Source organism: Stylophora pistillata, chromosome 12, assembly GCF_964205215.1.
Source record: "Stylophora pistillata chromosome 12, jaStyPist1.2, whole genome shotgun sequence".
Lineage (NCBI taxonomy): Eukaryota > Metazoa > Cnidaria > Anthozoa > Scleractinia > Pocilloporidae > Stylophora > Stylophora pistillata.
In genome coordinates, this window is record NC_142530.1 from 3,528,170 (window position 1) to 3,553,647 (window position 25,478).

At 38.7% G+C, this 25,478-nt stretch overlaps 2 long non-coding RNA genes across 2 annotated transcripts in view; both read left to right on the forward strand.

Annotated features, from left to right (window-relative positions):
- Window positions 1-25,478, forward strand: part of LOC148718427 (uncharacterized) — a 186,078-nt gene that overhangs the window by 14,049 nt on the left and 146,551 nt on the right. The window lies entirely within an intron of this gene.
- Window positions 16,887-19,269, forward strand: LOC148718429 (uncharacterized). Its single transcript, XR_015994254.1, has 3 exons — window positions 16,887-16,958; window positions 17,768-17,839; window positions 18,571-19,269. It is a non-coding gene; the product is annotated as an uncharacterized LOC148718429 (long non-coding RNA).

The window sequence follows — 25,478 nt, forward strand, 5'->3', positions numbered from 1 at the left end:
AATTCTGCACGATGTAGCGTGTTTACCGTGAGTTTACCTTTTACCGTGTTACGAAAAAACGTGTTTATTCGATTTCCGTTTCGCTTCCTAACAAAGAGTGAAATATCCACAGTAGAAATCAGTAACTCATGAGACTTTGTCGGCTTTTTTTACCTTAGCTTATGTAGAAAGTCTGGGCAGTGTTTTTAAGCAAGAACGTCGGTAGCGACCTCAAGCTGATAAATAACTTCTTTATCCTATCTTTTCTCTCCATTTCAAACCACTTTGTCGCAAGAAGAAAAAAATGGTTTTGAAATGGACTTTGTGATAACAAATGTGTCATTAAGAGGGTTGACACTCGGCCTAAAAGCTTTTTCGTAATAAATTTGAATCCATCCCAAAAGGTAACTCAGAAAGTTAAGACAGGAGGTACTTGTTTACAATTGAGTTGATTGATGGGACTTTCGCTCCAGGAAAATCTGAATTCTCCAAAAGAATTAGTTCATTGTAAACGGTAGGCGAAGTATTGAGTTTTACTACAAATTCCCTTTAAGTAAGTTTCTACCTTTTAATTCCGTTCAATTTAAACATTTCTACCGTAAATTGCACAGTAGAAAGTGGAGAAATTGAATGTATAAAAGCTGTGTAAATTTCTCTTTTCACGTAATTTTTTTCGAAGAAAAAAGACCAGATATACGCACGCCATACCAGTTTGTTTGGAAGCCTTTTAAATCATTCTTATCTTTACGCAAATAGAATGTTTCTGTGAAGCCTCTCTGTTTGATTTGAATTACCTCTGTTTTCTCTACAATCTACTCTTTAATTATTGTTTAACTTATGGAGGATCTTGTCGTTATTACAGCCTAAATGATTTGGGTTCTTTTGACAAGCATTTCATTAAGTTTTAGAAAAAAGGCCTATGCCCTCGGGTGTTACTCAAGACTTCGTGCACAGTTTTTCCCAATACGGAGTGACCTATGCCGAATAACGTTATGTACGTCGGTTTGGAAAGAAGCCTTGATTCACATTTCGTTATCTACTCGTTACATTCATCATGAGAAATTGAAAGTAATGAAACATGTGCAAGAGGAAATCAGTAACTCGTACGAGAATTCTAAGTTAAGGATTTTTTCTGAGTTTCTTGATGAACTTTATATATAGGAAACCGGATAACAAAAAGCCTGAAGCAAACTGCAGACTGTATAATTGTCACTGGGCTAACTTCATTATCTTGTGAAATATTAAACTTTTTAAAGTGGGTTATAGTCTTAGTAAATAGTTTTCTTTTGATATTTCTCCGGCGGAAAGATACCTTCAACTTAATGTCAACATATGCTAGTGGATGTCACAAAATTGAGCATTTTGGGTACGGAAAGCTTTTAAAATTTGACTGGTGTGCAGAGTTTATATATCATTGGATCACTCTACGGTGGTATGAACTAATGATTTTTAATGTAGCTCATACTGTAAGGACGTGACAATTTACATATATGACTTTTTGAGTCGCATTCCGAACGATTTACTGCACTAACACCATTAGCAGCTCCTTCTACTAGATCTCTTTGGGGATGGAGAAAGATTTGTATACAGGAAAAACTGTAGTTTGCTTTTTCGGTCTCGTGCGTCGGGAAAATTGATAGAGGTCTTGTGATCTCCAGTAAATGATAGCTCTTCAATATGATGTCTTTACGTTCAAGCTGCACAAAGAATTTTATAAGACATTCGGATCTGATCGAGGAATATCTTTTGTGTCAAGGCAATCAAGCTTTAAAAACGAGAACCAAGGGCACTTTTTACCATAGCTGGTTATATGTTATTATTCGAAACGTACGTTATCTTACAGCTCAAAGCTAACATTTTGTTCGATGATATATTTTTCATAAGTACTTGTCCAATAATTAGTTAAAGAACTTAACCCCAGGTGTGTTCATTGGGTTGGGACGGTTGTACAAACTGTAAGTAAGAACCAATTGTGCCAACAATTTAATGCCAGACTGAGACAGTCTGACTATCAAAACATTCGCCTAACACTCACGCTTGAAACAGAGCCAGCAATGCAGTGTATCTCAACTAAATCTTCTCTTACATGTATATCATAATGGGGAACATTTTAAAGGAGTACTGCTTATATGTTTGGGACAAATTGTTTATTGTTGTTTAATGTTCACCTTTAGGGCGTGTTTGCTTTTTCGTGAGGCTTTGCAAGAAGAACATTTGTGTTCCTTAACATTGCATATTACAAATTGAAATGTTACAAACTGTTTAGATTTAACAAATGTGAGATATATTATCAAAGAAATATGTTTCATCAAAAAATTTTATTATAACTTGATAATCCAGAGAGGATCATCTAAAACTGATATATGAATAGTGTAAAATGAGGAACCACTTAGAAAGTTGTCAGTCTAAAACTATGCTTTCCCATAAATGCAGCGTCAATACAGCAAGAAATATTGCGAACGTTGAAAGGTTTTCTTTTATGGCTGACTGTTTATTGGATAAAGATATATTAATTAGCAAATCTTGTTCGGCCGTGATGTGTATTACAAATAATGTGACTGCTTTGTTTAACAATAAATTCAGGATTTTCTATGCTGAAAAAGAAGTAAAAGGTTGCAAATTGACAGCCCTCGATTAAATCCTTGGAGAAGAGATGAACATTTAAGATTCAGCTGGTTCTTGAAAAAACTCGTCAAATTGTTACAAGTATTTAAAAACCAAACATTTATGTAATGATTACAAACTCGCATGATCTCTTAGCTCAAATGTGGTCAAGTTCAATTTTTACCTATGTCGGTTTTAGTTGGATGTTTGTTCAAGGCGTGCCCCTGCATTTCGACTTGTTATCGATTTGAAAGTAAAACGCACTTTATTATTCATGTATTTTCCAGTAAGTGACATTTCTTGGTACGTTTGAAATCTCTTTTTCACCATGTTGTTGTACAATTTTGCTTCTGAAACCAAGAAAGGCTCTTATTTCAAAAACAGGTAAAGGAAACCCTTGAGTTCGGGACTCTGTCATTACATTCCATAAGTGTACTCTCAGTAATGCATTATCTTGTTTTTGTCTTATTGTTGTCAAGTACCGCTCTATATAAGCACGAAAGGTTCGCGAGTCTCAGTTTCCAAGCTTTGAACGGTGAATTTACAGACGAGCTAGGAGTTTTGCACTCTTCGCATTAGATGGAAAATTGATTTACTTTTGTTTAATAAAAGCGCTATCCAGCGTACAAATTTGTATGCCGTTTTTTTTTCTTAAAGGGATAGCTAAGGTTTCATGAAAAAAAAAAACCAATTTTGAGATAAATGTTTAGGAAAAGACGTCGGTCACGGCCTCAAGCCGATAGATAACTTCTTTAACCTATCTTTTCTTTCTTTATTTCTTTCTTTCTTCCTTTATTTCCTTTCTCTTTTCGTGAAGTTTTTACGAAGGGCATTTGTGTTCCTTCATATTGCCACATGTTACATGTTAAAACTTTGCAAACTGTTTGGATTTAACAATTGTGAGATATATTATTAGGCAAATATGTTTCATTAGTGAAAATTTTCCATAATTTGAGAAGATAGAGAGAACCTATCAAACCGCTATAGGGATAGTGTGAAATAAGGATCCACTTACAAAGTTGTAGGTTTCAGATACTGCGTCCCCATAAATGTACCGTCAATACAGCAATAAATATGACAAACTTTGAAAAGTTCTCTTTCAGAGCAGACTTGCCGAAAAAGATGTATTGATTAGCAAAACTTGACCGACCATGGTGTTTATTACAAACAATGAGCTTCCTTTGTTTCACAATGTACTCGGGATTTTGAAGCTAAAAATCTTACGGGCGTTGAAAAAACCTTGAAGAAGAGATGAACATTTAAGATTTAGCCGATTCTTGAATACTTCGTCAAATTGTTACAAGTATTTAAAACCAAACATCGATGACATCAAATCACATTTGCTAGAAAAACAGCCTAAAAAGTTTCAGTAACAGTCAATGGCTTCCATTTTTTTGTGCTACTGCCTTCCTTCCTTCTCATATTTTGAGTTACTCTTCAGGGACCTGTCCAAGAACAATTTGCAGAACTTATCTTCAGGAATGTTCCAGAGCAACAGAGAACTTCTGCACCTGTAAGTAGAATCCTTCTAAAACTTTGTACTATCACTAGTTCTTAGTCATGGGATAGGGACGACGGGGTAATTTCACTGAGGATACGTTGAAGTGCCTGTATTAGTGCGCGCGCATGTTTCGAGATTATGAAAGTTGAAATGTCGTCAACAAATCACGCGGACTTTTTTTGGACGTGTGCAAGTTTCATTAGAGGAGTGGAAAGTTTTGAGTTATACGAGTGGCAATTTGTTTGGCGATCGTTGGTATTTACCAAGTGTACCGTGAGTTTACCGTGTTACCAATAGACGCTTTTGTTTGATTTCCTTTTCGTTTCCTAATGTTTTTGGCGACCACGATGTGAGAAAGGTATAAGCTGTTATGTTTGAGGTTTCGTTTGCGAGTTGAGTTTGAGTGCTATGACTTCCAAATCCGAGGATAGCGATGTTACCGAAATAACCGAGAAAAACGACGGAACTGGACCGAGTGGAGTCCACAAACAGAAGCAAAAGGACATTCTGTTAATACAGATTAAGAGAAGGAAACGTACTGCAAAGACAAAAGTCGCAAATCTCGGACATGAAATAACGGACAATTTAAGGCCGTTGATCAAAACCTTGAAGAAGAGATGAACATTTAAGATTTAGCCGCTTCTTGAAAACTTCGCCAAATTGCTACAAGTATTTAAAACCAAACATCGATATAACAAATAACATTTGCTAAAAAAACAGCTTAAGAAAGTTTTAGTAACAGTCATTGCCTTTCCATTTTTTCGCCTATTGCCTTCCACGAATATACGTGTTTGTTTGATTTCCTGATTTCCTGATTTCCATTTCGCCTCCTAACATTTTTGGCGACACGATGGGAGAAAATTATGAGCTGTTGCTTTTTTGAGGTTTCGTTACATGAGTTGAGTTTTGGAGTTGAGCGCTATGGCTTCTGAATCCGAGGATAGCGATGTCACCGAAGTTACCAAGAAAAACGACAGAACTGGACCGATTGGAGTCGAGAAACAGAAGCAAAAGGACGTTGTGTTGATACAGATTAAAAGAAGGAAACGTACCGCAAAGACAAAAGTGACAAAACTCGGACATGAGTTGGAAGGACTATACGTAAAAAGATTCCGAAATAATGGACATATAAAGTGTGATTGAACAGCTGTGGGCAGCCCAAGAGGACGCACAAGAAATTTAAGAGCAACTGACCGCGTTCTAAGTCGAACTCAAAGAAGAAGCTGGCAAAAAAGAACCGTTTGAAGAGTCCGAAACGATCGAAAGAGACGTACAAAGAACGATTGAAGAGGGACAAAATACGATCAAAGTCCGCGCGTTCAAAACCGTAAATATGAACCGGCCGTTTATTAAGCGAGAACACAGCAGAACAGAACTACGAGTAATCGGCCGAGAAGATCAGCTGAACGAAAGTCACGGCAGCCAGGACGACCGAAACTGATATTTGAAGCCGTTAACAGTTCCGATGTTTAATAGTGACAAAAGGAAGTTCGAAGATGTTTGGGCCCTTTTTACAAGTCTTGTAGACGAGTCAACGGAGCCAGTACAATTGAAAATGGCAAGGTTACGACAATGCCTTACAGTCAACGCTTTGGAAGCCATTTGTGGTCTTGCAGTCACCCCCCCACGAATACGAGGAGGAAAAAGAAATATTAACGATGAAATATGAAGGTACGCGCCGGCTTCTTCGAGCTTATATGGATCATTTAGAACAGGTGCCGTTGATAAGAAGCAACGACATCCACGCGCTTGAGAAGTTTGCTGACCTTGTTAGAATTAGTGGTAGAGTTACAGGCCGAAGGAAGAGGCGGGGAGTTGCGAGATGGAACTCTTCACAGCCTGCTTATAAAAAAAAGTTACCTGATCGTCAGCTAGACAATTAAAGTCGCTGGTTAAACGAACGCGCCAGATGAGAGAGGCACAGGTGTTCCATGGGAGGGGGCGCCCGCTTTGACCCTGACCAGCTGTAATGAAGGAATGCAGACTGAAACTTATTCGTTAGGAGCTGTCCCTGTGTGGATTAAGGCCAATGTTAGAAAAATAAAATAAACGCCATTCTAGACGACGCATCGGACGAAACTTTCATAACTGAAGGGGATGCTGGGGTATTGGGACTGCGAGAGCCTTTCGAGAAATTTGAAGTTCATGTTCTCAACGACATCTTCGAAACTGAAAATGAAGATGGCAGGTTTTTAAAGGAAATCAGGGTAAAAAATGTCCTCAGAAAGTCGCAAGCACTTACAAAGCTGTGAACGAGAACAAGCATCAGGACAAAAGGCCTCACCTGACCCAATATTAATGTAGTTTTCCCAAGCCGGCAAATGAAGGAGTTGTCACTCTTTTGATTGGCAATGATAACGCTGAACTCCATTATTTACATGCTGATCTTCAAGGGAAACATGGTGGACCTATCGACCGCCTCTGTCCACTTGGGTGGATCCCGTTATTAGTTTCTTATACACTAGAGAGCCTAATTGGAGTGAGAGAAAAGAAACCTGTTGCGATATCGACAACAGCTTAAAGAAGTTCCGCACAATTGAGAAGTCCGGCACAGACCGCGATGACAGACTCGTACTCACCGAAGAAGAAAGACTAGCTTTAAGCAAAGTGAAAGATTCCCTCAAGTACAAAATGGAAGATATCGTGTAGCCGTTCCTTGGAAAGAAAACAAACCCGATCTCCATGACGCCAAACCTATGCAATGTCTCGCTTACAAAGCACCAAAAGAAATTTGAAGAAGAACAGCTGCGTCGCCGAAGAATATCAAGCAACCTTCTAGGCCTATGTTGATAAAGGATATTTACGAAAGGTTCCCTCAAACGAACAGCTGCCAGCTAACGTATGATATTGGCCGTTATATCCGGTCGTGAGAATGGATAAATCGACAACAAAAGTGCGAATCGTATTTGATTGTGCCGCTAAATGTGATGGTACTTTCTTAAGTGACACGAGTCATCCCGGGCCGAAATTACTACAAGATCTTATCAACGTCCTTGTCCGCTTTTTTCGAAACCCTGTTAGCATCGCCTGCGAACTCAAAGAGATGTACCTCCAGATAGATGTTGAGGAGCCGGACCGATCCCACTTCCGACTGTTATGGAGAGATCCTGACCCTAATCGAGGGCCAGACGTATTCGAGTTTAAGCGTGTGGTTTTGGAAACAATTCCGCCCCTATGGAGTTTGTTGAGCAGGAAAATGATCGAAGAAACCAAGACTGTTATCCACTTGCAGTCGAGACCGTCTTTAAGTTCACCATATAGACGATTCTATTGACCGTCTTGAAAGCGATGATGAAGGAGTGGAGCTATACCGTCAATTGAAGGCACTATGAGGAGTCGCCGGCATGCAAGTCATCAAGTGGATCTCTAATTTACCGAAAGTTATTGAAGGTATTCCATCACAAGAACACGCCAAAAAGATCGTGATTAACAGCGGTCAAGACCTGATAACGAACACATTGGGAATTTCATGGAACAGTACTGAAGACTTGTTTATCGTTGCCGCTTCTCCAGTTTGCCCGTAATTTCAGACAACAAAGCGAAACGTCCAGGGTAAAGTAGCAACGATTTTTGATTCGCTGGGATTCGTACGCCCTTACGTTTTTGTGGCGAAAATTCTACTTCAGGAACTGTGGTTGCGAGGCTAGGACTGAGACGACGAAGTTCAATATGAAATAACAAACTAAATCGGGGTTTGGTTCGAGCAATTGAAAAGTCTTCACGAGGTAAAGATTCCCCGGTGTCTGGGATGTCTAGAGCCTGTCAAGTCAAAACACATTGTGACTTTTGTCGATGCCTCTCGAGAGGCCTATGGTGCAGCAGTCTATATCCGACATGATAACGATTATGTAATCTTTCGTCTGATTGCTGCAAAGAGTGAAGTGGCACCACTGAACCCGGTGACAGTACCCAGACTGGAACTCATGATGCGACTTTGGGCCTGCGCTTAACACAGTCGTTGCTGACGGCCTTAGAAGAACCGATTAAGACATTTTACTCTGACAGTAGAGATGTTTTATGGTGGATTCGAGGACGCGGCAAAGACTTCCGACCGTTCGAAGCCAACCGAATTGGTGAAATACAGATTTTCACTGAACCGTCGCAGTGGTAGGATGTCTCTACTGAAGAGAATCCAGCCGATTTATGCAGAAGAGGAGCCACGCCCTCAGAGTTAGCCGAATGTTCCTTGTGGTGGAATGGCTCTAGCTGGCTGACAGATGATTTCAGTAATGGTCAAAGATGAAAGTCCTTGATAAACCCAGTGAAATGCCAGAGATGAGAAATCGAAGAAGAAAGAAGATATAAATGCCTATGCAACCCTAGCGTGTAATCTCCAGAAAGGAACCGCACCGAAACACAACAACACACTAGAAGAGTGGAGACTAGATCCGAAACGGTTTTGCAGTTGGACGCGTTTGGTTCGAGTGCACGTGAAAGTGAGAAGAGTATTACAAAACATGGGTTACAGAGACAACAGGAATGAAAGTATGGAACTGCTGCCCGAAGAAATAAAGGATTCTGAGGGAGAAATAGTGGATTTTTCCCAACGCGAAGCTCTCTGTAACGAATACACAGCTTTGAGCTAAGGGAAGTCTATATCAAAGAAAAGCCAGTTGACAAAGCTCAACCCATGCATCGACGACTGTGGAGTTATTCACAGTGATGGTCGATTAAAGTTCGCAGGTTTTCTATCATATGATACCAGATTTCGACTCATTCTGCCAAGTGGACACTGGCTGACGAAACTTATGATTAAGCATTATAATGAGAGAGGAAATCATGTTCCTGGAGTAAACTTCATTCTTTGCCAGCGAGACTGGATCATCGTCGCACGCGAAGAGATTCACGAGTGGGATCACGAATGTAATGAATGTAAGTGAAGACAAAACAAATTATTGCCCCACTCCCGTTCGGCTGTTAAGCTTTGGATATATCTTTTTACAGATATAATCCTGATGTTGCATCCATGTGTGTGCAATATCCATGTGGATACCCAAGTACTTAACTGTGCTAACTTCCTTAAGATGGTGATCGTCAAAGCGGATGTCGATGTCATCGGATCGTCGTAAAGCTGGACGTGAACCAATCTTCATTGCCACAGAATTGCCACCATGTGGTACCGTCTGGTTCTGTGTCAGCCAATTACTAACATTCTTCAGGTTTTTATTAACACAACTTGCGGCGAGAATAGCGCTTGGGTCATTCGAGTGAATTTCTGTGTCGTCAGCGTAAAGCGTACAATTAGAAAATTCTACAGCTGATTTCACACCGTCATAATGAATTGAGAAAAGGGATGGTCCCAATACAGAACCCTGCGGCACTCCATAACATAAGTTCAGAATATCTGAGCTCGAGCCCTTACAGACAAGATACTGTTTACGGTGTCCTAGATAACTTTCAAACCACTTATGTGTAATTTCAGTTACACCAGCATTTTTTAGCTTTTAGAGTAATATCTCGTGGTTAATTACATCAAAAGCTTTACGCAAATATCAGGCAAATATCTTTAATTTGTGAAAACTTTCAATAATTTGAAAATCTAGAGAGAACCAATTAAAACTGGTGTATGAATAGTGTGAAATGAGGATCCAATTACAAAGTTGTAGGTCTAAGAAACCGCTTTCCCATAAATGCAGCGTTAATATAGCAATAAATATGACAAACTTTGAAAAGTTCTCTTTCATAGTTGACTTGTCGGAAAAAGATGAATCGATTAGCAAAACTTGACCGGCCGGGGTGTTTATTACAAATGACGAGCCTGTTTTGTTTAGCTATTCATTCAGGTTTTTTAATGTCGTAAAAGAAATAGAAGCTAGAGAATTGGCGGCCGTTGATCAAAACCTTAAAGAAGAGATGAACACTTAAGATTTAGCCGCTTCTTGAATACTTCGTCAAAATGCTATAAGTATTTAAAACCAAACATCGATGATAACAATTCACATTTTCGAGAGAGACACCCTAAAAAAGTGTTAGTAACATTCAATGCCTTTCCTTTTTTTTGAATACTGCCTTCCTTCTAGATAGGCTGTAGGCGCCATGTTATGGTGTCGGTAGGTTCGTGATTTATTTTGAATTATATCACAATTTCTGTCACAATTTTGATCACGGGGTGTGATATTGCAAGGAGTTTGGCGACGGAGGAGTGGATGAGCGCTGGAAGATCGCAAAAGAAAGAAAGCTGTGTTTCCGTTGCTTACCCTCTGATCATGGGGGAAAGATTGCCCAAATGGCCCTCAAGTCTTCTTCGTGGAGGTGAAGTTTTGTCAGAAACTGGACTGAAGACAACGTTCCTTATGTTGACGATGAGAGACGCAAGATGTTCCACAGGAGGGGGCGCCCGCTGTCACCCCGACCAGCAGTAATGAGGGAACGCCGAGTTAACCTTATTCGTTACGAGCTGTCCCTGCGTGGATGAAGGCCAATGGTAGAAAAATAAAACTAAACGCAATCCTAGAGGACGCGTTGACCAAAACTTTCCTAACTGAAGATGTTACTGGGGTACTGGGACTGGCAGAGCCTTTCGAAAAATGTCAAGTTCATGTTCTCAACGACATCCTCAAAACGTTTCAGTCCATGCCATTAAAAATTCAAATTTAAAGAGTAGATGGCACGTTTTCAAAGGAAATGAGGGTAGAAACGTATACTCAGAAAGTTGCAAGCAGTTACAGAGCTGTGAACTAGAACAAACCTCAGAATAAACGGCCTCACCTGACCCAATGCAGTTTTCCCAAGCCGGCAAATGATGGATGGACTTGTTGATCTTTTGATTGGCATTGATAACGCTCAACTCCATTATTCGCACGTTGAATTCCGATAGAAACATGGTGGACCTATCGCCCATCTCGGACCATTTGACTGGAGTAGTATTGGTGCAGCTGATGAAGCGAAACCGCGAGAACATGATCTCACGTTAAGTTATTCGTTCCTTGTTTACCAAGAGCCTAATTGGAGCGAGAGAAAAGAATCCTGTTGTGATGTCGACAACAACTTCAAGATGTTCTGGGAAATTGAGAAGTCTGGCACAGACCGCGATGAGAGACTGGTACTCACCGAAGGAGAAAGCAAAGGGAAAGATTCCCTCAAATACAAAAATGGAAGATATCTTGTAGCCGTTCCTTGGAAAGAAATAAACCCGATATCCCTGACACTAAACCTATGGTACTTTCTTGTATACGAAGCACCAAAAGAAATTTGAAGAAGAAAAGCCACGTCGCCGAAGAATATCAAGCAACCATCCAGGCCAATGTTGATAAAGGATGTTTACGAAAAGTTCCCTTAAACGAATAGCTGCCAGCTTACGTCTGATGTTTGCCGCATTTTTCGGTGGCGACAAAAGAAAAATGGACAACAAAGTGCGAGTGGTGTTTGACTGTGCCGGTAAATGTAATGGTACTTCCTTAAATGACATGATTCATCCCGGGTCGAGCTTACTACAAGATATTTTCAACGTCTTTGTTCGTTTTTGTCGAAACCCTGCTGGCATCGCCTGTGAAATCAAAGAAATGTACCTCCAGATATAGATTAAAGAGCAGGGACGATCCCACTTCCGTCTGTTGAGGAGAGATCTTGAAGCTAACCGAAAGCCAGACGTATTCGAGTTTACGCGTGTAGTTTTTGGAAAGAACTCTGCTCCTATGGGGTCGTAGGTTGTTGCACAGGAAAGCGAAAGAAAAAAAAAACTAGTGAAGTTAACCTATACGGAAGATTCTATTGACAGTCTTTGTAGCGATGATGATGGAGTGGAGCTATACCATCAATTGAAGGCACTATGGGGAGTCGCCAGTATGCAGGCCACGAAGTGGATCTCTAATTTACCAAAAGTTATTGGAGCTATTCCATCACAAGAGCACACCACAGAGATAGTGATTAACAGCGGTCAAGACCCGATAACGAAGACACTGGAAATTCCGTGGAGCAGTACTGAAGACGTGTTTACCTTTGCCCTTTGCCGCTTCTCCAGTTTCCCCGGAATGTCAGACAACAAAGGGAAACGTCCTGCGTAAAGTAGTAATGATTTTTAATCCGCTGGGATTAAACGAACAGCTGCCAACTAACATAACGTATTTGCCGCATTTTCCGGTCGTGAGAATAAATAAATCGACACCAAAGGTGCGAATCGTATTTGATTGTGCCGCTAAATGTAATGGTACTTCCTTAATGACATGATCCATCCCGGGCCGAAATTACTACAAGATCATTTCAACGTCCTTGTCCGTTTTCGTCGAAACCCGGCTGGCATCGTCTGGGACATCAAAGAAATGTATCTCCAGATAGAGATTGAGGAACAGGACCGATACCACGCCCTTCAGCTGTGGAGAGATCTTGACCCTAACCGAGAGCCAGACGTTTTCGAGTTTAAGCGTGTAGTTTTTTGGAAACAATTCCGCCCCAATGGAGTTTATTGCGCAGAAAAACGCTGGAATAAACCAAGACTATTTTCCCCTTGCTGCTGAGACTGTCTTTAAGTTCATCTATATGGACGGGTCTATTGATCGTATTTAAAGCAATGATGAAGGAGTGGAGCTGTACCGTCAATTGAAGGCAGTATGGGGAGTCGCCGGCTTTCTTCAAAAGCGTATGCTTTTTTACTCTTCAATTGACAGGTGTCACATCGTGACAGTTACTTTTCAAAAAAATGTTTGAAAATTTGTTTGGAAGCTTTTTAATTGCCTTTACAAATAAAAATGTTTCGGCGAAAACCTTCTCTTTGATTTGAATAAAGTTTGTTTTCTTTATAACTCACTCGCTATCAAATTTTTAAGTTCAAGGAGGATTTTCCCGTAATTAAACTCGGAATTGTAGCCCTAAATCATTCGGGTTCTTCAAATTAAAGAGAAAGCTTTCGCCGAAACATTTATATTTGTAAAGGTAATTAAAGGCTTCCGAGCAAATTTTGAAACATTTTTTTGATAAGTAACTGTCACGATGTGACAGCTGTCAATTGAAGAGTAAGGAAGCATACGCTAAACAGCAGTACTGGTGTGACAAACACACACGAGTTAAGGTGGCTCGTACCAGTTTCCTCGCGCGGGGAATAGGTCACTCTTGCATGACGCGCGCGAGAGAAACGTGCGAAAGAAGCGCGAGATAAAAAGATAAAAATTCAAAACAAAGATGGCGGCGCGTGGAATTTTTTCTACTTTTGTGAGAAGTTTACCTAAGAGCATGTATTTGATGTGTTGAGTGGGCACTATGAATGCAGGAGATAGAAACTAAGATAACGAAGACGATTTTCGGAGAAGTAAAGGTTGCTTCACTTCACATTTAAAAGAAATATTCAACCGATATGAAATCTTGCGACGGCGAAAAAAGAAGAACTCAAGTGAAGGGTAATCTACCTGAAGTGGAAGAAGACTTTGAAACTTAAAGGAAAATAATATGATATAGCCAGAAGTCATGTGCAGGATTTTTAAGATGAGCTCGGGAGGCTGTCTTTGACGGCTGTTTAATGATTTTCTTAGCAGTAAACGTCTGTAAACATCAGATCGTAGGTGCTCGCGCGAGCACACGCAATTGTCAGCGGTAGCTAAAACAGATCATGAGCAAATGTCGATCTTATAGAATCCAGATATTTAAAGCACGCGTGGAAACTGCTAAACTCACGAAAGCTATTGCATGAAAACAAGTCCGGTGACCCCTTCTTTTTATTGTTCCAATATGATAATAACGTCGAACGGAATCATCAGAAAAAAAACTAGAAAATTCTACTGTAGGAAATTTGTGATATGTGAAAATTGTCCTTTTTGTAGATCTCCTGAAATTCCGCTCCGTAGAATTTTTTAAAAATCTTTGTGCATTTTCCTTTTCAAGTGCCAAAAGCAATCACTGAAAAAAATCAGGGGGTCACCGGGTTAGTTTTCAAATTATTTAAGCCACAAGCCAAAAAATGCGTCTGAATAAGCATATGAAAGCGTTGCCATGGAAACTACTAGTGAGGAAATGACACTTATTTTTGGATAACCAATGATTATGTAATTCAACCTGTAAAAGTGTTCAACTGGCCTTGGTCAGTCTTTCTGTTGTATTCTTTCAAAGTTACAAACCATCAAAAAGATGAAAACCGGTACGAGCCACCTTAAATGATGAAGCAACGATTTTCTCGTAAAGAGAAAAACAAAGATCTTACGGAAAGTATTTTTTATTTCCAACGACGATTAATCTTCGAAGATTTACCTCTGTTCCGTTTTAAAATGTCTTTGAAAGTCAAATTGTAAGTGAATGCGAATATGTGTTTTGGGGTTGTCAGTCTGCTTGTTTGTTTTCTGTAATGGCGTGTGTAAATCAGTTATTCTTCCACCGAAAAGCTGAAGTCAATGAGACTCTTTCTACCTAGACACAAGTAGATTTAATGCGACTTTTATTCATCGAATTCGTTCGTTCCTGCCATGAAATTTACAACGAAAGTGTATTTTAGGATTTTGAACTGGTGCTGAATAAAATTCTTTCTTAGCCTAAACTTATAAATTTGTTTGTATCTGGTGCATGTCAAACCCATGTGTAGCTTAAAGGTCAAACAGGGATTGTTACTCACTAAATTGGCTCGCCATTAAGTCTTGTGATCGCCTTCGTATGAAATTGTTTTTTTGTTGTTGTTTTTGTTGTTAAGTCCGCGTTTTACTAGTCCGCGTTTTACTAGTCCGCGTTTTACTAGTCCGCGTTTTACTAGTCCGCGTTTTACTAGTCTGCGTTTTACTAGTCCGCGTTTTACTAGTCCGCGTTTTACTAGTCCGCGTTTTACTAGTCCGCGTTTCACTAGTCCGCGTTTTACTAGTCCGCGTTTTACTAGTCCGCGTTTTACTAGTCCGCGTTTTACTAGTCCACGTTTTACTAGTCCAGTCCAGTCCAGTCCACGAAATACCATATGTCACATAAACGTACTGCACTTACACTGTACTATTAAACAGATTAACCTTAACCCTAAATTCACTTAACTTAACAGCACTATGAAGCATATATTAGGCGAGTTTAAGTCCCATTAAATGTAACGTAAATAAGTTATTTTGTTTACAGGCATTTCATGTCAGCTTAAACCTATATTAAAGTTTAGCCTTAAGATAGTATAAGCTCGGTTTAAGGCAGACTTAAAACCGGTGTAGAAATTTCTTAAACCTTAACTTAAACTTAGTAAACTTAAATTTAAGACGGGATTAATACACGTTTAAGACAACTTAAATAAGCTTTTTCGGTTTACTACAGCTAAACAGTACTTAGAAGCGTGTTTTATACGAGTTTAAGTTCCATTAAAAGTAACGTAAACGAATACTTTTGTTTACAGACATTTAGTGTCAGCTTAAACCTACATTAGAGTTTAGCCTTAAGATAGTATAAGCTCGATTTAAGGCAGACTTAAACCGGTGCATAAGTCGCTTAAACGTCAACTTAAATTTAGTAAACTTAGATTTAAGACGGGATTAATCCACGTTTAAAACAACTTAAATAAGTTTTTTCGCCTTGTGTACCTATATGGACGATTCTATTGACCATCTTGAAAGCGATGATGAAGGAGTGGAGCTATACCGTCAATTGAAGGCACCATGGGGAGTCGCCGGCATGCAAGCCAGGAAGTGGATCTCTAGTTTACCGAAAGTTATTGAAGGGATTCCATTAGAAGAACACGCCACAAAGATCGTGATTAACAGCGCTCGTGTCTAGTTTAAGTTTCAGTCAGACCACTTAGACCAGATTTACACACGCCAGTTTTTTTTGAAGCCTTGAAAATCATCTTTACCGTTATGTAAATCAAAATAATTTGGTGAGGTCTCTCTCTTTAATTTGATTTACGTCTGTGTTCTCTACCATCTGCTAATGTCATGTGCGACTTTGTCGGCTTCCCAGTTTAGTATTTTCTCTGACCTTGTGCATCGACGTCACACTCTGAGTAGGTAAATAGTTTTCCTTTAATATTTCACCGCCGACAAGATACCTTTCCTCCAATTTGGTGGATATTATTGTTATCACATGCAAGTGGATGACAAAAAAGTGCGCACTTTGGATACGAAAAGGTTTTAAAAATTGAATTAAACTGGTGTGCAGTGTTTATAGATCACTGGGTTAACATCACTTTGTGGCGGAATGAACTAGTGATTTTAAAGTCGGTTATACTTCAAAGAGAGAGTTTACGTAAACGAATTTTTTAGTTGCATTACGAACGGTTTACTGCATAAGCTAAACTCGCGGCAAAAACGGAAAATTGTAAAACGAAACGTTAAAGCTGCTAGTGACGTACTCTGAACACGAACAGTCTACTGTTATGCGAACGTAAGTAAAATTTCTTAAGGACACTCAGGTCTGAATTTTTCGGTCTTTCTGAGTGGAATAAATGGAGAGAAGTCTAGAAGTTTCCAGTTTTGTGGTAGCTCTTAAATACGATGTCTTTACAACCAAGCTACTCAGAGAGTCCTACAGGACATCTGTAAAATTAATATAAATATAGAGGCAAGACCGATATAACGTAGATAAGTGGCTGGTTTGGCCAGCCCAAATATAGTGCTCTGTTTTAAAACTTATCTACGTTATATCGGTCTTGCCTCTATATTTATATTCGTTATTTTGGGCCAATTACATCACTGCTGACCCAACATACAAGAGTAGGATTATCGTCCACGGTTGCTTGCTGAACATTTCACTGTAAAATTAACCTCCTTTTGGATCTGATTGAGGAATATTCGTTTACCTCAAACTGATCCAGCTTTTAAAACGAGAACCAAAGGCATCTTCTGTTATAGCTGAAGTATTTTAAGGTTCCAATCATTATCTAAGAACTCAAAGCTGACATTTTGTTGCGATATTCTGTTTGTCGTAGGTACTTATCCAATAATTATTTAAAGAACCTACCCTCAGGAGTTTTCAGTGGGATAGGATATACACACGAATTGTAAGTAGGTTACATAGGTGACATAGGTTAATTGACCACTCCCCTTAAGGGCTTTTCAGGGCCAACACCCACCCATCTCACCCCAGGGAAGGACATCCACCACACAGTAGTCTCGTGCGTGGGAAATTAACGTCTCCTACGGTTTATTCGTTCATATCCGTGAAGACTAGATAAGCTATTCATTTCTTGTTATAGAAAGGTTGCAAATTCTCCTCATTTATTTTAAGATCATGAGTATTGGTCCGGCCGGGGCTCAAACCCTTGACCTTCCGCACAACACAATCCGGCGCCCTAACCAACGCAGCTATATTCTCCGCGCCAAAGTAGGAACCAAATTTCCTGAAAGAATTGAAGCCAGACTGAAACAGCCTGACTACTACAACATCCACTCAACACTCGCGAATAAAACAGGCCTAGCAATGCAGTAAAAAATTATTACACATGTATCTCGAAATAGGGGGAAAAGATTGAAAGAGTACTGCTAATTAATTTGGGATGAGATGTTTATCGTACATTGATCACGCCAAACTTTAAAGAATAATATTTTTATTCTTTAATATTGCATATCCTACCCATTGAAATATCGCAGATTTTTTTAGATTCAACAAATGTGAGATCTTTACAATCAATCTACTCAGAGTCCTATGAGACATCTACGAAATTAACCTTCTTTCAGATTTCCTCGGGCCAATCCAGCTTTTAAAACGAGAAGCTTGGTCGCCCTTTGTTATGGCTGAAATATTTTCTGGTTCCAATAATAACTAACAGCTCAAAGCTAACGTTCTGCTGTGATGATCTTTCCGTCATAGGGACTTATCCAATAATCAGCTAAAGGACTTAACCTTAGAAGCCTTCAGAGGTTTGGAAAAGCTGGACAAACTGTAAGTACGAAGCAAATTTTCCAAAAATATTGGAACCAGACTGAAACAGTGTGACTACTAGAACATCTACCAAACACTTACGCTTGCTCTGTTACGGGAGGCTTTCAAAAAGAAAATTTGTGTTCCTTAATATTTGATAGTACATGTACATATTAAAATGAAAAAACTGTTTAGATATGACAATTGATATATTATCGAACAAGCACGTTTCATTATATCGCATCCATTACACCATTTCATAAATTATCTTATTAGATGTTGTCACGAACCCACCTAGCGTATGGAACAATTAAAAATTATACTTTTAAAAGCAACCTGTACTTTACAAAACAGAATTTCTATTGATGGTAGATAATTTCCAAAATTCTGAGAGACAAGGGTCAGGCTTCCTTTACCCCTCCCCTTCTCAGTACCTTGGTGGGGATGTCTTATGGTTAAGCAATGTCTATTTCTTGTGACACAAATGTTCGAAGTCTTGTCCTGTCCGACCTGGTAACAGTTATTCAATACGATTTCGTAAGAACAAGAGCTATAGGATATCCCGCGAAGTTAACGTTCGGATCTAGCAATATTAATATCGTTGGTTCCAAAGGAAGATATTTTTTTTTAACGAAACCGAAAAGCATCCTCCATAGTAGAGAAGAATGAATTCAATTTATGTTTCCAAACATTATCAAACAGCTCTTAATAGCTGTAGCTGATATCTTTTGGTGATGATTTGCTCGTCATAGGGACTTGTCCAATAACCAGTTAAAAGACTTACCCCGGGGAATTTTCAGCATAACAGATTACCTGGATAGGCTGTAAGTACTAAACACGATGCCATTAAAAAAGGAGCCTCGAACAGACTAAATTCTTAAAGATCCACGTAATACTTCCAATTAGAACAGCCTTAATTCAGTGCAGAAAAGCGAGTGTCCGATAACAAATGATTACAAGACTGTCAATCAACAGGGGAATGTTTCAACATCCGTATAAAACTATCGTAAGGCAATTTGTTGAGGGTGTTGTGAGAGCTCATCTGTTGCCATGGCAACAGTACAGCGTTGCTTAGAAACCCCCTAAAACTCAGTGTTTTAAAGATGTATGAAAAACCAAGTAGGTGACCTAGTATTAGTTTTTGCAATTTTCTTCAGCCCCATCACATTCTCTATCTTTACACGCGATATAAGTATAACTTGAGTTAGACCGCCTCCTGGTTAGCTCATGTGCTACCCTTAGTTATATAATTACGACATCTGCAAATGGTTAGACATTCCAGTCTTTTCGGACAGGGACTAAAAACCGTAGACCATGTCTCGTGCATCTTCTCTGTACTGGTTAGCAGGGGTCTTTAACGAACTCAATTACTAATCGCAAAGAGAGGGGAGTGTAGCTCCCAATGTTGTGTTCTGGTCTTGATTCAGATATTGGGGGCATCTGCAAAAATTTCCTTCAAAATTTGCAAATTGCTTAATGCAGTCTGGCCAAAGTCCCCCGCAAATGTTGAAAAGGGCCATGAGCAATAGAGTATGGCGCTATAGAAACACTCATTATGGTTATGATTATTATTATTAATATTGTTATTGGTACTATCACCATTATTATTATTATTATTATTATTATTATTGTTATCATTATTATTAGGCGACGCCTATGACAAATTAAGACTGGTGTGGAGTCTACGTTTGTACCGCCAGAAAAGAAAAACCTTTAGCTTTTCGCAACGGCAACGTTGTCTCTTTCACTTGTAATTTGTGATTGACTAAGGGTTTATAAAAATGAATTCATTTAAAAGGATTCGGGAAATTCACTAACTAATCTATGTAAACTATAACGAATTTGGGAGAACTGATTATGAATCAACCCTTAAGATGGTAAACATGAATACTTTGCAACATAGACGTATTGAACAATCTGATAATATTTTTTAAATGTTTTAGGGAGAATGGTCCAGACTATATAGCCGATTTATTTAAACCCCGAGTTACACCAAATAATCTTAGAAGTAGTGGTCTAAAGGTAGTACAAACTTCATATAATAGCAGATTCCTTCATGGTTCATACCGCGTATATGATCTCACGCATTTGGAACCAGTTACCATCTGCTGCTAAAAATGCATCTATTGCATCATCCTTCCGGAGACTTTTAACTATTATTTCAAATTTAATCGGTGCTTTTACAATTTTAGCTTTCTTTTATATTGTCAAACACTTTTATCATGAGCCTCTGGCTCAGGGGATTGGGAGACCACCCTCTGTGCATTTTTTGACATTAAATAAATTATCTTATCTATCTCTTATCTAAACAAAGTCGTTTCGGATAAAAAAGTTTGTCCTTCTTTATAACGCCTATCAATCTAAAAGTCCAGAATTGATTTACCAGAAATAGGATCCTTTTAATCTCGATGAGATAAATTTAGCCGAATGTAAAGCAGAATTCCGAGTTAAAAAAGCCGATCCCCCTTGACTCACGGAAGCACTGCAGTTACTTCCCACTCTCCACTATCGACAAAGGAGTGTGAGCGACAGTGTGAAAGGGTTGTGCATGCTTTTAAGAAGAGTTTCTCACCAATGTAGGTAAAGTGACATAATAACGCCGCTCAAGAAATGTTGTCTGTTGCAGTGCTTCATTTATTGATGATGTTTTCCCATTGTTAATGAGAACAATTCGAAGTAAATATTCAATTTTGAATTCGATCATAATCACGCTCGTTTGTGACAAACAACGTCACATTTTCGGGTCCGTTCGGAAAACCTACTCGTGCGAAAAGCTTGCGAAATCAAAGCAACTCTCGAGGAAAAGTAATGTAAAACATTGTTCACATTATTTTGTGTCGCCCGACTTAACTTGTATCACGAAAAGTTATATTGAAACTTACAAAGTTTCATGTGTTGACGCAAAATGGCTGCAAACGCACGCTGAAACAGATTAGAAAATGTTCCCCTATTAAAAGTCACCAAACTCGACACTGAATAAGCAATGAATAAATCCACATCTGGGGCAAATTTTCGGACTTCTGTATAACGTCTAACTATGTCGGGTCCGAAGCTATCAATCAAAACTGAATTGTTGCTCCAAAAAATCTACAGCTTTGATGAGCCATATCTCACGAAATAATTTGGTAAACTCTCCTAAGTGAAAATATCATAGCGAAGCTAAAGCGGTATTTGTTCGTAAACCGAACAGCAACATTCATAATGAATCGAACGAAGTGAAATTATTATAATAATAAACAAAACGCACGCACTTCCCAGTTTTCAAGAAATTTTCTTGTCTGTAGAGATTTCGTTTTTTGAGCTTTTTTATTGTCATAGGAGTTTTTCGATTATTATGCTGTATAACGTCTTTTTGGAAAAAAAAATCGTAACCATGGCTTCGAAGGTTTTACTATATCAGATCGCTACAATGTCAAAGCATTTCCATTACTATCAAAATCCACTGTTATGTACTCTAGCGATTTGACTGTTAAGTCGCATAGTGATCATCTGATCTGCTCTCTCGACCCGTACGTTCTTACAAGACTTAGTGGAAATGCAATTTTGTGTGATCAGGAAAGCAAGCTAACTGTGTTTGTAGCGCAATAAACCTAAGAAGATCGTGAAATTTCATCTCTGTTTTGATTGTCTCCTACCGCTTTTTGCGACTTCGTCGCCGACATTGTCCAAAAGTTACGAACTTTGTAAGTTCGCTCCGTGCCCTGTTTCTTTCTTGCGCAGTATCAAAGCGGGCAGTCCCGAGCGAACAAGGTGGGCCCATCTTGCCCGCTCGGGTAGACAACTAGAACACAGGATTCGCTTTATCTTGCCCGCAGGCGCTGCTCTATTTGTAGTAAATAATGATAATCGAACTTGAGTGGAATGTAATTTGGGCTGAGATCCTGCGCGTGATTTAAAAAATTAAACGAGTGTAAAGCGCGAGTTTGATTTGAAATCATATGTATGATTTCAGACCCGCAAAGTTGCACGACACAAAGATCGATTGCCACTTTATTACATCCAAGTTTAGATCGCAAATAAGAAAATAGCCAGTCGTCGTTTTTAAAAAACTTTGCCTTGTCAAAATTATACTTTTGATCGTTTGTGTCGTGAGCTGGTCTGTAAAAGTTGTAAAAGGTGTTTTTTATTCTCCTGCAATTGATTGGTTTCTTTAAACAAGCCTTGAAATCTGATTCGAGTATTTTAGTAAAGCTTTTTCACTGGCTTGGTAAAAGATGCAGTTTAGATAAGAAATGGTGCGATTCAGGAATAAATTTGCACCAACAAGAGCCAATCAGATTGCAAGGATCGCCAGTAATTTGTTGTATTTATTCTACGGATTTTTCTTTCATATTCCAAACTGCATGGGGCGGCTGATTCAAAATTTGCACACACTCACTGTCACTCAAACTGACAAGCCTTACGGGTTTTTCCTTGAAAAACAGTCAACGACACAAACGATCAAAAGTATAATTTTGACAAGGCAAAGTTTTTTAAAAACGACGACTGGCCATTTTCTTATTATTTCCTTTCTTTTTTTTGTTTGTTTTGTCTTTTTTCGATAGCGACTTGTCCTATAACCATTTGGAACGGCTGCCTCCTGAGGGGTTTAGTAGAATGAGGTACCTACAAGAATTGTGAGTAAAACCTCTTTAATTGATATATTTGAACTTTATATTAAAAGAGAGGATCGATATATTCTGATAATAATAATCATGATAACACTTTTATTTAGACACGATAATGTTTAAAGCTGAACAGCTTGTGGGGTCGTGTATCAATGCAAATAAACTCTAAATTAAACAGATTCAAAGGATGATGGTTTTTGAGGAGAGGGGAAAACCGAAGTACCCGGAGAAAAACCTCTCGGAGCAGAGTAGAGAACCAACAAACTCAATCCACTTATGCCGCCCGGTCCTGGAATCGAACCCGGGACACATTGGTGGAAGGCGAGCGCTCTCACCATTACGCCAACCCTGCTCCTCTGATTTTTCATGATCACTTTAAATAATATGTTATGTCCATTTGAGGAGACTTAATCCTATCGACCAACAGTATTCCTCTCATTTCAAAAATACCACTCCTCGCACATTTGGTTCGAGTAGGTGACTCTTAGTTTAATCGAGGTCACATCCTCCAAAAAGTACATATTCTGTCCTAATTAGGGCTCAATATTATCATAAAAGCAAAAATAGAAAAAGATACTCCAATCCGAAATGAACCTCACAAGCATAGCTTGGGAATCCTGTGCTGTCAGAGGCTATCAAAAGCCAAATGTTATACATTTTACAATTTTTTCACGCGTCAGCGAACGTTCATCAAGATAATTGAAGCACAAGGAATATTTGAGGAGCAAGGAACAATAAAAGGGATATTAAAAACGAACAAATGATGAGAGTAACAGAGTGCCAATGAGTAAAGTCCACGTTTTAGGGAAAAAAGGAGCATGGTCTGGTTTTGATTGAGTGGGCTATTGAGAAACAATATTTCCCTGCTAATATCTATGGCAAGTTAAAACTTTCCCCTCCCCATACGAAAATACAATATCAAATACAAATCCATGATTTCTCCATTTTACGACGCAGATTGCTGAACAACAACAACCTAAAGTACTTGACATCTGATTTTTTACCTAAAGAAAAAGATGTGCAACACAGTCAACTAAAGAATTTGTAAGTGAAGGGGTTTTATATCATACATAGTGGAGTTATAAGATAGGATAGACCTAGAATAGCAATGTTTGTGTAAATTGTCAGTACACGATGTTTATATCTTAAGAGCACCGTACTATCTGATTATCTAGGGTATCTACCGTCGTTTTCTGAAAACTATTCTGTTATAAACATGTACCTCCTTCCATCAAACAAACACAATTCAATTAATGAGATGTTACAACACCCATGCGGTCAATAAAACCAATGAGGTCTAAGGTACAATTATAGTGTATGACCTCGCCTGTGATGACAAAATGATGAGATGATAAGTGAGTTGGACTTTTGAAGCCACAGAATGCGAACTTAGGAGCGACAATTGTAGTACGCCAAATCTTTTTTTATACAAATAAACGGCCATAAATAGCTGTTTCGGCCTAGCTAGGTCTCTCCACATCTTCCACATCTTTCCATTACCGAACCTTTAACCAATTATGTCAGCTGTACCATATTTGGCGGCCTGATAAGGGAGATACGGCTGGCGAAATATTAAATCTTTTCAGTGGCCGAAAAGACCTGATATTTCGTCACAACTATTTCCGCCGTTATGTAGACGGCTAGGCTGCAACATTATGATCACTTTTACTGCGATCTCAACTTCAGAACTAAAATACTGCACAACCTCAATTCATATTTACTATTCTTCTGAGTGGAACAATAGGTCGAAAGTTACATGTGCCACAAAAGAAGATATTTCGCCGAAAAAAAATTAGCATGTCTCTCCACAGAACCCTGGATTTCAACAAACTGGAGTCACTGCCTCGTGATGTATTTAAGTCTCAACGAATATTTAATCTGTATGTTATTTGCTCTGGAGCTTACTATACTTACCGGCGCTTCTGTTATTCTTGTTATTTTCTTTCTTTCTTTCTTTCTTTCTTTCTTTCTTTACCAATTTGGTTATTGTTATTTTGACAAGCTTTCCTTAGAGTAGTTATTTCAAACACAGATGGTGCTTTCAAAAAGTATTTTTTTCCCCAGTCTATGATTTCGTAACCAGCTGCTTTCTATCGGACATAAGAGAAATAATATCGAAATCTGAAATTGGAAATAATCGTCTCATAAGAATGGAGGAGGTTTCTTGTTTCTTTTCAAGATGGCTTGATTAGTATTTCATGAATTGACAGTTTTTTTTTGTATTTTAGTTATTGTTGTTGACTTTGTTTGTTTATTTAAATCTTCAGAGAGTCCTTCCGAGCTTCTTTTATTAATTTAACATGATTAAAAAGTTTTTTATTTCCTTGTTTTTCAAGAAAACAGTTCAAATAACGAACAAGATAATCGGAGGCTTACTTTCTCTTGCAAGTAAAAGAAAAAACTTAAAGATTGATCGCGACTTACTAATTAGAATAAACCTTAAAGAATAACTAGTCTGAGGGTCAGTTGGTTTTATCGTTACAGTTACCATAGTTACCATGGCTATCGTTTAGAATATCTAGAAAGGTGATTTTTCACTAAGGGATTACAGGGCAGAAATCCATATTGGACTCAGCATAAATAGAATCCCTAGAATCAAGTTGTAAAATCAAGAATAAAGGGAAGATATTCATATTGTCGACGAGAAAAAGGGAATTCTTTGCCATCCCTACTGGAATGGAAAACTTGGGAAAACCCTTTACAAAACTTTGTAAAGGGTTTTCAAAGGGTTTTCAAACCATCAAATTGGTTATGAAATGCTAATATTTAAGTTTCGGAAATGGATTATAGGTTGCTGGGAAATAACAACTTTAAAGAGTTGCCTGAGGAGCTGTTAGCTGGGCAGGATGAACTAAGATACTTGTGAGTGAAAACCGAGCTTAAATTTTTTGAAATTGAATTGATATATAATCAGCGTCGAAGACCAAAGAGTTAGTTGAAACAGCCACAAGACATTATGCAACGATAAATATTTTGCCTTGTGGTGGCCATGTGTTCATATATGCGAAAGTATTGAGACTGGTGGGTCTCATTTGACAGAAGTATTTTGCTAG